Source organism: Chiloscyllium punctatum, chromosome 13, assembly GCF_047496795.1.
Source record: "Chiloscyllium punctatum isolate Juve2018m chromosome 13, sChiPun1.3, whole genome shotgun sequence".
Taxonomy (NCBI): domain Eukaryota; kingdom Metazoa; phylum Chordata; class Chondrichthyes; order Orectolobiformes; family Hemiscylliidae; genus Chiloscyllium; species Chiloscyllium punctatum.
In genome coordinates this window covers 77,454,617-77,468,169 of record NC_092751.1, presented here as the reverse complement: position 1 = coordinate 77,468,169, position 13,553 = coordinate 77,454,617, and the positions used below count along the sequence as shown (strand labels likewise).

At 44.4% G+C, this 13,553-nt stretch overlaps 8 non-coding genes across 8 annotated transcripts; all 8 read left to right on the top strand.

The window, feature by feature from the left end:
• The first annotated feature begins 633 nt into the window (after positions 1-633).
• On the top strand, positions 634-706 carry trnar-ucg (transfer RNA arginine (anticodon UCG)). The gene has a single exon. It is a non-coding gene; the product is annotated as a tRNA-Arg (tRNA).
• A 1,391-nt stretch (positions 707-2,097) lies between these two features.
• On the top strand, positions 2,098-2,179 carry trnas-aga (transfer RNA serine (anticodon AGA)). The gene has a single exon. It is a non-coding gene; the product is annotated as a tRNA-Ser (tRNA).
• Positions 2,180-4,306: 2,127 nt separating this feature from the next.
• trnar-ucg (transfer RNA arginine (anticodon UCG)) lies at positions 4,307-4,379 on the top strand. The gene has a single exon. It is a non-coding gene; the product is annotated as a tRNA-Arg (tRNA).
• Positions 4,380-5,770: 1,391 nt separating this feature from the next.
• On the top strand, positions 5,771-5,852 carry trnas-aga (transfer RNA serine (anticodon AGA)). The gene has a single exon. It is a non-coding gene; the product is annotated as a tRNA-Ser (tRNA).
• A 2,127-nt stretch (positions 5,853-7,979) lies between these two features.
• Positions 7,980-8,052, top strand: trnar-ucg (transfer RNA arginine (anticodon UCG)). Its single transcript has one exon. It is a non-coding gene; the product is annotated as a tRNA-Arg (tRNA).
• Positions 8,053-9,459: 1,407 nt separating this feature from the next.
• On the top strand, positions 9,460-9,541 carry trnas-aga (transfer RNA serine (anticodon AGA)). The gene has a single exon. It is a non-coding gene; the product is annotated as a tRNA-Ser (tRNA).
• A 2,127-nt stretch (positions 9,542-11,668) lies between these two features.
• trnar-ucg (transfer RNA arginine (anticodon UCG)) lies at positions 11,669-11,741 on the top strand. The gene has a single exon. It is a non-coding gene; the product is annotated as a tRNA-Arg (tRNA).
• Positions 11,742-13,132: 1,391 nt separating this feature from the next.
• trnas-aga (transfer RNA serine (anticodon AGA)) lies at positions 13,133-13,214 on the top strand. Its single transcript has one exon. It is a non-coding gene; the product is annotated as a tRNA-Ser (tRNA).
• Positions 13,215-13,553: the final 339 nt, after the last annotated feature.

Here is a 13,553-nt window from a genome sequence, read left to right as displayed (position 1 = left end):
TTCGACAGAGTTCGCTATAGATAATGAAAATGTTGGCGAGGAAGATACAGAGATACTTGCGTCTAGACTAGAAGAGATTGAGGTTCACAAGGAAGAGATATTAGAAATACTGCAGAGTGTGAAAATAGATAAGTCAGCTGGGCCGGATGGGATCTATCTGATGTTGTTTAGCAAATGCACTGCAGGAAGGTACAAATCAAGCTGATGCTAACAACGGCTCGTTTTGAGCCGCTAATTTGCAGTGAAGTGGCGGCGCCAATAAAAGGTGTCACGCAGCTCGTCTAATTCCACATCCTGAGCTCGAAATGAGCAGATGTCTCTCGCTGAGTTTCGGCAGGGTCTTGCTTAGACGACACCATGACACGTTTTCACTGGAGTAGATCATGAAATCGCGTCGTGAATGTGAATAAAACGATGGGCACTTCCAGCAGAGAAGGAGGCGACCCTGAAGCAGGCAGCTCTGGACAAATGTTTCTCCTTTGCCAGTGAAAGGCACTGCTTCACAAATTGGAAACTTCGAAGTGAAGCAGTGTTGGTGATTATCTTCGCTGCTTGTTCACCTTTTTAATTCTGATTCCGTGAAAGTCCATGGCATTACATATCGACATTCTGCCGTGGCTGTGTGCGTCTATTGGGCCAGTAGCGTAATGGATAGCGCGTCTGACTTCGGATCAGAAGATTGTAGGTTCGAGTCCTACCTGGTTCGTGGGGAATGTCTCGCTTTAACTGTGCCCCTCGTTGACGCTCCCCTGCAAAGCCCTGCCGGGACGTCGCTTCTGTGCTTCCGCATTTAAAACTTGCATTTGTCTTATTGTCCATTTCAAATTCCAGCTCACCACAACGGAGACCTCTGTCGGTTTGGGGGTGCCTTTGTGGGTGAAAATGAGCATGAGTTCCTCAAAAGAGTGACAAGTCGTTGTGGAAGTGTCATACATCTGTGCCATTTAAGAACACAGGATAAAGTCATTGACATTTTCCCTGGGAACATTAGAACACACGACACTTTGGGCCAAAGTTGGAAACTGCGACTGGAATAGATGGCTCTCTGATCAGGCGGAATGGCCTTTTCCCACTTTGTAAATCTACGAAGACAAGTTGAAAATAATCTGCAACGAAAATGTTCATAAAGGGTGTTTTATTTACACTAAATACGATAGTATCTATCGCCTTGTCTTGTTATTTACTTGTGAAGATTCGGTACTCTCAGCACCGTGGCCCGGATCGTATTCCCGCTCATGGAATGGTTGTATTGTTCAGCTAACATATCGGTGTACCAGTACTTCTGCCGATTTTCCGATGCTAGCATGTCATTGGTTTTGTCCAAAACATTATGAATGTTAACATAATACAAATAGCTGCAGTTGCTGGAAATCTGAGCCTAAAACGAAAATTGTTTGCGGAACGCAGAAAGACTGGCAACAGAAACATCGACTTTCCTGCTCCTCGGATGCTGCTGTGCTTTTCCAGCATTTTCTGATCTAAAATCAGGTTTCCAGCATCTGCAGTCCTCACTCCTGCCGAGTTCCTTCAGTGTCGCTGGTTCCCAATTCAAGAACTCCATCTCTGGCGGTTTCATATCTGTACCTCCATGCTGTGGAATTGAAGAGTGAAGAAAAGTAACTCACCCCCTCCATCTCTGGGGTAATTAGGGGCTGAAAGTGAATCGTATCACATTGAAGTATATCTACAAGCGACTTGATCTCTGTCTTTTATTGGGAACCATCTCTTTCATTGTAACCATCAGGAAAGACCATTTCGTTCGCTAAATAAAGAAATGAATATGTCACTAACCTTTGTTTGTTTCATGTCCAAGAATACTCAGATCAATAGCTCCCTTGATTACCTCTGCTGGTCATGTTCGCAAAGAGATCGAGCAAATTGCCAAGTGTGATTTTCCTTTCAATAAATAATTTTGACTCAATTTTGCTGCAAATATCTTTTCCTAACTTTGTGCTTTTCTTCTTTGACATTGGTGTCTCGCACCTTACAAATGACAGCAAAGGTATGAATGGAGATGGAAACATTTCACTCAAGTCAGCGGCAGCTTTCAATGAGATCACGACTGATTTGGTCAGTGCTCAGGGTGCGGTGCCGTCTGTAGTCATGGCCGAGTGGTTAACGCGATGGATTAGAAATCCATTGGGGTTTCCCCACGTCGGTTCGAATCCTGCTGACTACGTTATCCGTGCTTTGCTGCTGGAACAATTCAAAGTTCCGAAAGCCTGTTTTGCAAACCAGGCCTGTAATTTGATGAGACTTGAGAAACTCGAGTTCTTCATCAGAAATGCTCCACATTTAAAACATTATCTCTGTTTCTCTTTCCAGATACACTGCTCGACACATCGGGTTTCTGCAGTTGTTATTGAACGCCCTGAGCAGAAGTGCTGCTTTTCATTAGATTCCTTTAATCCCTTGTCCTCTGTTCTCTGACTCTGGTCAATGGCAACACTTCCTCTTGCTCGTCAGAGTGCTCATTCCCCACCTCTCCGTCTCCCATCATTACAAACAACCGCAGGAAATTGCCACTTAACCATCTTTGTTCCAAAGTGAAACTCACCAGCCTAGGAACTCTCTCCACCAAATGGGACTTCTCATCCCTGGACATGGAAAAGCCAGAGGATTGTGAAGAGATACTGTGAACATATTGTCAGTTGGCAGTTGGAAAAATGTTTAGGAAGCAAACCATATAATTTAGGCTCCAGCTTTGGAAATCTTGAGAAACTCTTTGGGAAATGGAATCACGGGAGATTGAAGAAGTGTAAATTGTCAGTCCGAGTAGAGGAAGGGACATTGACTCTGATGTTCTCGGCACAGGAATTGATCTGAGACATTGAAAGAATTCTCGCTCCCGTACGTGAGCAATACAAACTTCATCTGGACGGTGGGACAATGAAAAACTCTGGAACACTCAAGACAATATCCAAATATTGACTGAGATCACGACAGTACGAGTACGATAGATGGGTCAGTTTTTGTCCAGTGTGTGCGGGAGGGCTTCCTGACACAGTATGTAGACATGGCTTCAAGGGAAGAAGCCACTTTCGATTTAGTACTGGGTAACGAGCCTGGCCAGGTTTTAGATTTGGAAGTAGGTGAGCACTGTGGAGACAGCGATCACAATTCTCTCAGGTTTACTTTCGTGATGGAAAGGGATAGGTGTACTCCACGGAGCAAGAGTTTCAGCTGGTGGAAGGGAAATCACGATGCAATGAGGTAAGATTTAGGAAGCGCAGAGTTGGGTAGGAAACTGTAGGGGGGGAGCACATTAAAAATGTGAAGCTTATTCAAGGAAAAGCTCCTGTGTGTCCTCGATAAGTATGTACCTGTCAGGCAGGGAGGAAGATATAGAACGCGTGAGCCGTGGTTTACTAAGGAAGGTGGAATCCCTGGTCAAGAAGAACAAGAAGTCTTATGTTAGGACAAAACGTGAAAACTCAGTTAGAGCGCTCGAGGTTTCCAACGATCTCAGGAAAGACCTAAAAAGAGAGCTGGGAAGAGCCAGGAGGAGACATGAGAAGTTGTTGGCAGATAGGATCAGGGTTAACGCTAAGGCTTTCCATAGGTATGTCAGGAATAAAAGAATGACGAGAGTTAAATTTGGGACAATCAAGGATAATAGTGGGAAGTCGTGTGTGGAGTCAGTGGAGATAGAGGAAGCACTAAATAAATATTTTTCGACAGAGTTCGCTATAGATAATGAAAATGTTGGCGAGGAAGATACAGAGATACTTGCGTCTAGACTAGAAGAGATTGAGGTTCACAAGGAAGAGATATTAGAAATACTGCAGAGTGTGAAAATAGATAAGTCAGCTGGGCCGGATGGGATCTATCTGATGTTGTTTAGCAAATGCACTGCAGGAAGGTACAAATCAAGCTGATGCTAACAACGGCTCGTTTTGAGCCGCTAATTTGCAGTGAAGTGGCGGCGCCAATAAAAGGTGTCACGCAGCTCGTCTAATTCCACATCCTGAGCTCGAAATGAGCAGATGTCTCTCGCTGAGTTTCGGCAGGGTCTTGCTTAGACGACACCATGACACGTTTTCACTGGAGTAGATCATGAAATCGCGTCGTGAATGTGAATAAAACGTTGGGCACTTCCAGCAGAGAAGGAGGCGACCCTGAAGCAGGCAGCTCTGGACAAATGTTTCTCCTTTGCCAGTGAAAGGCACTGCTTCACAAATTGGAAACTTCGAAGTGAAGCAGTGTTGGTGATTATCTTCGCTGCTTGTTCACCTTTTTAATTCTGATTCCGTGAAAGTCCATGGCATTACATATCGACATTCTGCCGTTGCGGCGCGAGTCTATTGGGCCAGTAGCGTAATGGATAACGCGTCTGACTTCGGATCAGAAGATTGTAGGTTCGAGTCCTACCTGGCTCGTGGGGAATGTCTCACTTTAACCGTGCCCCTCGTTGACGCTCCCCTGCAAAGCCCTGCCGGGACGTCGCTTCTGTGCTTCTGCATTTAAAACTTGCATTTGTCTTATTGTCCATTTCAAATTCCAGCTCACCACAACGGAGACCTCTGTCGGTTTGGGGGTGCCTATGTGGGTGAAAATGAGCATGAGTTCCTCAAAAGAGTGACAAGTCGTTGTGGAAGTGTCATACATCTGTGCCATTTAAGAACACAGGATAAAGTCATTGACATTTTCCCTGGGAACATTAGAACACACGACACTTTGGGCCAAAGTTGGAAACTGCGACTGGAATAGATGGCTCTCTGATCAGGCGGAATGGCCTTTTCCCACTTTGTAAATCTACGAAGACAAGTTGAAAATAATCTGCAACGAAAATGTTCATAAAGGGTGTTTTATTTACACTAAATACGATAGTATCTATCGCCTTGTCTTGTTATTTACTTGTGAAGATTCGGTACTCTCAGCACCGTGGCCCGGATCGTATTCCCGCTCATGGAATGGTTGTATTGTTCAGCTAACATATCGGTGTACCAGTACTTCTGCCGATTTTCCGATGCTAGCAGGTCATTGGTTTTGTCCAAAACATTATGAATGTTAACATAATACAAATAGCTGCAGTTGCTGGAAATCTGAGCCTAAAACGAAAATTGTTTGCGGAACGCAGAAAGACTGGCAACAGAAACATCGAATTTCCTGCTCCTCGGATGCTGCTGTGCTTTTCCAGCATTTTCTGATCTAAAATCAGGTTTCCAGCATCTGCAGTCCTCACTCCTGCCGAGTTCCTTCAGTGTCGCTGGTTCCCAATTCAAGAACTCCATCTCTGGCGGTTTCATATCTGTACCTCCATGCTGTGGAATTGAAGAGTGAAGAAAAGTAACTCACCCCCTCCATCTCTGGGGTAATTAGGGGCTGAAAGTGAATCGTATCACATTGAAGTATATCTACAAGCGACTTGATCTCTGTCTTTTATTGGGAACCATCTCTTTCATTGTAACCATCAGGAAAGACCATTTCGTTCGCTAAATAAAGAAATGAATATGTCACTAACCTTTGTTTGTTTCATGTCCAAGAATACTCAGATCAATAGCTCCCTTGATTACCTCTGCTGGTCATGTTCGCAAAGAGATCGAGCAAATTGCCAAGTGTGATTTTCCTTTCAATAAATAATTTTGACTCAATTTTGCTGCAAATATCTTTTCCTAACTTTGTGCTTTTCTTCTTTGACATTGGTGTCTCGCACCTTACAAATGACAGCAAAGGTATGAATGGAGATGGAAACATTTCACTCAAGTCAGCGGCAGCTTTCAATGAGATCACGACTGATTTGGTCAGTGCTCAGGGTGCAGTGCCGTCTGTAGTCATGGCCGAGTGGTTAAGGCGATGGATTAGAAATTCATTGGAGTTTCCCCACGTAGGTTCGAATCCTGCTGGCTATGTTTTCGGTGCTTTGCTGCTGGAACAATTCAAAGTTCCGAAAGCCTGTTTTGCAAACCAGGCCTGTAATTTGATGAGACTTGAGAAACTCGAGTTCTTCATCAGAAATGCTCCACATTTAAAACATTATCTCTGTTTCTCTTTCCAGATACACTGCTCGACACATCGGATTTCTGCAGTTGTTATTGAACGCCCTGAGCAGAAGTGCTGCTTTTCATTAGATTCCTTTAATCCCTTGTCCTCTGTTCTCTGACTCTGGTCAATGGCAACACTTCCTCTTGCTCGTCAGAGTGCTCATTCCCCACCTCTCCGTCTCCCATCATTACAAACAACCGCAGGAAATTGCCACTTAACCATCTTTGTTCCAAAGTGAAACTCACCAGCCTAGGAACTCTCTCCACCAAATGGGACTTCTCATCCCTGGACATGGAAAAGCCAGAGGATTGTGAAGAGATACTGTGAACATATTGTCAGTTGGCAGTTGGAAAAATGTTTAGGAAGCAAACCATATAATTTAGGCTCCAGCTTTGGAAATCTTGAGAAACTCTTTGGGAAATGGAATCACAGGAGATTGAAGAAGTGTAAATTGTCAGTCCGAGTAGAGGAAGGCACATTGACTCTGATGTTCTCGGCACAGGAATTGATCTGAGACATTGAAAGAATTCTCGCTCCCGTACGTGAGCAATACAAACTTCATCTGGACGGTGGGACAATGAAAAACTCTGGAACACTCAAGACAATATCCAAATATTGACTGAGATCACGACAGTACGAGTACGATAGATGGGTCAGTTTTTGTCCAGTGTGTGCGGGAGGGCTTCCTGACACAGTATGTAGACATGGCTTCAAGGGAAGAAGCCACTTTCGATTTAGTACTGGGTAACGAGCCTGGCCAGGTTTTAGATTTGGAAGTAGGTGAGCACTGTGGAGACAGCGATCACAATTCTCTCAGGTTTACTTTCGTGATGGAAAGGGATAGGTGTACTCCACGGAGCAAGAGTTTCAGCTGGTGGAAGGGAAATCACGATGCAATGAGGTAAGATTTAGGAAGCGCAGAGTTGGGTAGGAAACTGTAGGGGGTGAGCACATTAAAAATGTGAAGCTTATTCAAGGAAAAGCTCCTGTGTGTCCTCGATAAGTATGTACCTGTCAGGCAGGGAGGAAGATATAGAACGCGTGAGCCGTGGTTTACTAAGGAAGGTGGAATCCCTGGTCAAGAAGAACAAGAAGTCTTATGTTAGGACAAAACGTGAAAACTCAGTTAGAGCGCTCGAGGTTTCCAACGATCTCAGGAAAGACCTAAAAAGAGAGCTGGGAAGAGCCAGGAGGAGACATGAGAAGTTGTTGGCAGATAGGATCAGGGTTAACGCTAAGGCTTTCCATAGGTATGTCAGGAATAAAAGAATGACGAGAGTTAAATTTGGGCCAATCAAGGATAATAGTGGGAAGTCGTGTGTGGAGTCAGTGGAGATAGAGGAAGCACTAAATAAATATTTTTCGACAGAGTTCGCTATAGATAATGAAAATGTCGGCGAGGAAGATACAGAGATACTTGCGTCTAGACTAGAAGAGATTGAGGTTCACAAGGAAGAGATATTAGAAATACTGCAGAGTGTGAAAATAGATAAGTCAGCTGGGCCGGATGGGATCTATCTGATGTTGTTTAGCAAATGCACTGCAGGAAGGTACAAATCAAGCTGATGCTAACAACGGCTCGTTTTGAGCCGCTAATTTGCAGTGAAGTGGCGGCGCCAATAAAAGGTGTCACGCAGCTCGTCTAATTCCACATCCTGAGCTCGAAATGAGCAGATGTCTCTCGCTGAGTTTCGGCAGGGTCTTGCTTAGACGACACCATGACACGTTTTCACTGGAGTAGATCATGAAATCGCGTCGTGAATGTGAATAAAACGATGGGCACTTCCAGCAGAGAAGGAGGCGACCCTGAAGCAGGCAGCTCTGGACAAATGTTTCTCCTTTGCCAGTGAAAGGCACTGCTTCACAAATTGGAAACTTCGAAGTGAAGCAGTGTTGGTGATTATCTTCGCTGCTTGTTCACCTTTTTAATTCTGATTCCGTGAAAGTCCATGGCATTACATATCGACATTCTGCCGTTCCTGCATGTGTCTATTGGGCCAGTAGCGTAATGGATAACGCGTCTGACTTCGGATCAGAAGGTTGTAGGTTCGAGTCCTACCTGGCTCGTGGGGAATGTCTCACTTTAGCCGTGCCCCTCGTTGACGCTCCCCTGCAAAGCCCTGCCGGGACGTCGCTTCTGTGCTTCCGCATTTAAAACTTGCATTTGTCTTATTGTCCATTTCAAATCCCAGCTCAACACAACGGAGACCTCTGTCGTTTTCGGGGTGCCTTTCTGTGTGTCTCCCTTTGTGGGTGAAAATGAGCATGAGTTCCTCAAAAGAGTGACAAGTCGTTGTGGAAGTGTCATACATCTGTGCCATTTAAGAACACAGGATAAAGTCATTGACATTTGCCCTGGGAACATTAGAACACACGACACTTTGGGCCAAAGTTGGAAACTGCGACTGGAATAGATGGCTCTCTGATCAGGCGGAATGGCCTTTTCCCACTTTGTAAATCTACGAAGACAAGTTGAAAATAATCTGCAACGAAAATGTTCATAAAGGGTGTTTTATTTACACTAAATACGATAGTATCTATCGCCTTGTCTTGTTATTTACTTGTGAAGATTCGGTACTCTCAGCACCGTGGCCCGGATCGTATTCCCGCTCATGGAATGGTTGTATTGTTCAGCTAACATATCGGTGTACCAGTACTTCTGCCGATTTTCCGATGCTAGCATGTCATTGGTTTTGTCCAAAACATTATGAATGTTAACATAATACAAATAGCTGCAGTTGCTGGAAATCTGAGCCTAAAACGAAAATTGTTTGCGGAACGCAGAAAGACTGGCAACAGAAACATCGACTTTCCTGCTCCTCGGATGCTGCTGTGCTTTTCCAGCATTTTCTGATCTAAAATCAGGTTTCCAGCATCTGCAGTCCTCACTCCTGCCGAGTTCCTTCAGTGTCGCTGGTTCCCAATTCAAGAACTCCATCTCTGGCGGTTTCATATCTGTACCTCCATGCTGTGGAATTGAAGAGTGAAGAAAAGTAACTCACCCCCTCCATCTCTGGGGTAATTAGGGGCTGAAAGTGAATCGTATCACATTGAAGTATATCTACAAGCGACTTGATCTCTGTCTTTTATTAGGAACCATCTCTTTCATTGTAACCATCAGGAAAGACCATTTCGTTCGCTAAATAAAGAAATGAATATGTCACTAACCTTTGTTTGTTTCATGTCCAAGAATACTCAGATCAATAGCTCCCTTGATTACCTCTGCTGGTCATGTTCGCAAAGAGATCGAGCAAATTGCCAAGTGTGATTTTCCTTTCAATAAATAATTTTGACACAATTTTGCTGCAAATATCTTTTCCTAACTTTGTGCTTTTCTTCTTTGACATTGGTGTCTCGCACCTTACAAATGACAGCAAAGGTATGAATGGAGATGGAAACATTTCACTCAAGTCAGCGGCAGCTTTCAATGAGATCACGACTGATTTGGTCAGTGCTCAGGGTGCGGTGCCGTCTGTAGTCATGGCCGAGTGGTTAAGGCGATGGATTAGAAATCCATTGGGGTTGCCCCACGTAGGTTCGAATCCTGCTGACTACGTTATCCGTGCTTTGCTGCTGGAACAATTCAAAGTTCCGAAAGCCTGTTTTGCAAACCAGGCCTGTAATTTGATGAGACTTGAGAAACTCGAGTTCTTCATCAGAAATGCTCCACATTTAAAACATTATCTCTGTTTCTCTTTCCAGATACACTGCTCGACACATCGGATTTCTGCAGTTGTTATTGAACGCCCTGAGCAGAAGTGCTGCTTTTCATTAGATTCCTTTAATCCCTTGTCCTCTGTTCTCTGACTCTGGTCATTGGCAACACTTCCTCTTGCTCGTCAGAGTGCTCATTCCCCACCGCTCCGTCTCCCATCATTACAAACAACCGCAGGAAATTGCCACTTAACCATCTTTGTTCCAAAGTGAAACTCACCAGCCTAGGAACTCTCTCCACCAAATGGGACTTCTCATCCCTGGACATGGAAAAGCCAGAGGATTGTGAAGAGATACTGTGAACATATTGTCAGTTGGCAGTTGGAAAAATGTTTAGGAAGCAAACCATATAATTTAGGCTCCAGCTTTGGAAATCTTGAGAAACTCTTTGGGAAATGGAATCACAGGAGATTGAAGAAGTGTAAATTGTCAGTCCGAGTAGAGGAAGGGACATTGACTCTGATGTTCTCGGCACAGGAATTGATCTGAGACATTGAAAGAATTCTCGCTCCCGTACGTGAGCAATACAAACTTCATCTGGACGGTGGGACAATGAAAAACTCTGGAACACTCAAGACAATATCCAAATATTGACTGAGATCACGACAGTACGAGTACGATAGATGGGTCAGTTTTTGTCCAGTGTGTGCGGGAGGGCTTCCTGACACAGTATGTAGACATGGCTTCAAGGGAAGAAGCCACTTTCGATTTAGTACTGGGTAACGAGCCTGGCCAGGTTTTAGATTTGGAAGTAGGTGAGCACTGTGGAGACAGCGATCACAATTCTCTCAGGTTTACTTTCGTGATGGAAAGGGATAGGTGTACTCCACGGAGCAAGAGTTTCAGCTGGTGGAAGGGAAATCACGATGCAATGAGGTAAGATTTAGGAAGCGCAGAGTTGGGTAGGAAACTGTAGGGGGTGAGCACATTAAAAATGTGAAGCTTATTCAAGGAAAAGCTCCTGTGTGTCCTCGATAAGTATGTACCTGTCAGGCAGGGAGGAAGATATAGAACGCGTGAGCCGTGGTTTACTAAGGAAGGTGGAATCCCTGGTCAAGAAGAACAAGAAGTCTTATGTTAGGACAAAACGTGAAAACTCAGTTAGAGCGCTCGAGGTTTCCAACGATCTCAGGAAAGACCTAAAAAGAGAGCTGGGAAGAGCCAGGAGGAGACATGAGAAGTTGTTGGCAGATAGGATCAGGGTTAACGCTAAGGCTTTCCATAGGTATGTCAGGAATAAAAGAATGACGAGAGTTAAATTTGGGACAATCAAGGATAATAGTGGGAAGTCGTGTGTGGAGTCAGTGGAGATAGAGGAAGCACTAAATAAATATTTTTCGACAGAGTTCGCTATAGATAATGAAAATGTTGGCGAGGAAGATACAGAGATACTTGCGTCTAGACTAGAAGAGATTGAGGTTCACAAGGAAGAGATATTAGAAATACTGCAGAGTGTGAAAATAGATAAGTCAGCTGGGCCGGATGGGATCTATCTGATGTTGTTTAGCAAATGCACTGCAGGAAGGTACAAATCAAGCTGATGCTAACAACGGCTCGTTTTGAGCCGCTAATTTGCAGTGAAGTGGCGGCGCCAATAAAAGGTGTCACGCAGCTCGTCTAATTCCACATCCTGAGCTCGAAATGAGCAGATGTCTCTCGCTGAGTTTCGGCAGGGTCTTGCTTAGACGACACCATGACACGTTTTCACTGGAGTAGATCATGAAATCGCGTCGTGAATGTGAATAAAACGATGGGCACTTCCAGCAGAGAAGGAGGCGACCCTGAAGCAGGCAGCTCTGGACAAATGTTTCTCCTTTGCCAGTGAAAGGCACTGCTTCACAAATTGGAAACTTCGAAGTGAAGCAGTGTTGGTGATTATCTTCGCTGCTTGTTCACCTTTTTAATTCTGATTCCGTGAAAGTCCATGGCATTACATATCGACATTCTGCCGTTGCTGCGCGTGTCTATTGGGCCAGTAGCGTAATGGATAACGCGTCTGACTTCGGATCAGAAGATTGTAGGTTCGAGTCCTACCTGGCTCGTGGGGAGTGTCTCTCTTTAACCGTGCCCCTCGTTGACGCTCCCCTGCAAAGCCCTGCCGGGACGTCGCTTCTGTGCTTCCGCATTTAAAACTTGCATTTGTCTTATTGTCCATTTCAAATTCCAGCTCACCACAACGGAGACCTCTGTCGGTTTGGGGGTGCCTTTGTGGGTGAAAATGAGCATGAGTTCCTCAAAAGAGTGACAAGTCGTTGTGGAAGTGTCATACATCTGTGCCATTTAAGAACACAGGATAAAGTCATTGACATTTGCCCTGGGAACATTAGAACACACGACACTTTGGGCCAAAGTTGGAAACTGCGACTGGAATAGATGGCTCTCTGATCAGGCGGAATGGCCTTTTCCCACTTTGTAAATCTACGAAGACAAGTTGAAAATAATCTGCAACGAAAATGTTCATAAAGGGTGTTTTATTTACACTAAATACGATAGTATCTATCGCCTTGTCTTGTTATTTACTTGTGAAGATTCGGTACTCTCAGCACCGTGGCCCGGATCGTATTCCCGCTCATGGAATGGTTGTATTGTTCAGCTAACATATCGGTGTACCAGTACTTCTGCCGATTTTCCGATGCTAGCAGTTCATTGGTTTTGTCCAAAACATTATGAATGTTAACATAATACAAATAGCTGCAGTTGCTGGAAATCTGAGCCTAAAACGAAAATTGTTTGCGGAACGCAGAAAGACTGGCAACAGAAACATCGACTTTCCTGCTCCTCGGATGCTGCTGTGCTTTTCCAGCATTTTCTGATCTAAAATCAGGTTTCCAGCATCTGCAGTCCTCACTCCTGCCGAGTTCCTTCAGTGTCGCTGGTTCCCAATTCAAGAACTCCATCTCTGGCGGTTTCATATCTGTACCTCCATGCTGTGGAATTGAAGAGTGAAGAAAAGTAACTCACCCCCTCCATCTCTGGGGTAATTAGGGGCTGAAAGTGAATCGTATCACATTGAAGTATATCTACAAGCGACTTAATCTCTGTCTTTTATTGGGAACCATCTCTTTCATTGTAACCATCAGGAAAGACCATTTCGTTCGCTAAATAAAGAAATGAATATGTCACTAACCTTTGTTTGTTTCATGTCCAAGAATACTCAGATCAATAGCTCCCTTGATTACCTCTGCTGGTCATGTTCGCAAAGAGATCGAGCAAATTGCCAAGTGTGATTTTCCTTTCAATAAATAATTTTGACTCAATTTTGCTGCAAATATCTTTTCCTAACTTTGTGCTTTTCTTCTTTGACATTGGTGTCTCGCACCTTACAAATGACAGCAAAGGTATGAATGGAGATGGAAACATTTCACTCAAGTCAGCGGCAGCTTTCAATGAGATCACGGCTGATTTGGTCAGTGCTCAGGACGCAGTGCCGTCTGTAGTCATGGCCGAGTGGTTAAGGCGATGGATTAGAAATCCATTGGGGTCTCCCCACGTAGGTTCAGATCCTGCTGACTGCGTTTTCCGTGCTTTGCTGCTGGAACAATTCAAAGTTCAGAAAGCCCGTTTTGCAAACCAGGCCTGTAATTTGATTAGACTTGAGAAACTCGAGTTCTTCATCAGAAATGCTCCACATTTAAAACATTATCTCTGTTTCTCTTTCCAGATACACTGCTCGACACATCGGGTTTCTGCAGTTGTTATTGAACGCCCTGAGCAGAAGTGCTGCTTTTCATTAGATTCCTTTAATCCCTTGTCCTCTGTTCTCTGACTCTGGTCATTGGCAACACTTCCTCTTGCTCGTCAAAGTGCTCATTCCCCACCGCTCCGTCTCCCATCATTACAAACAACCGCAGGAA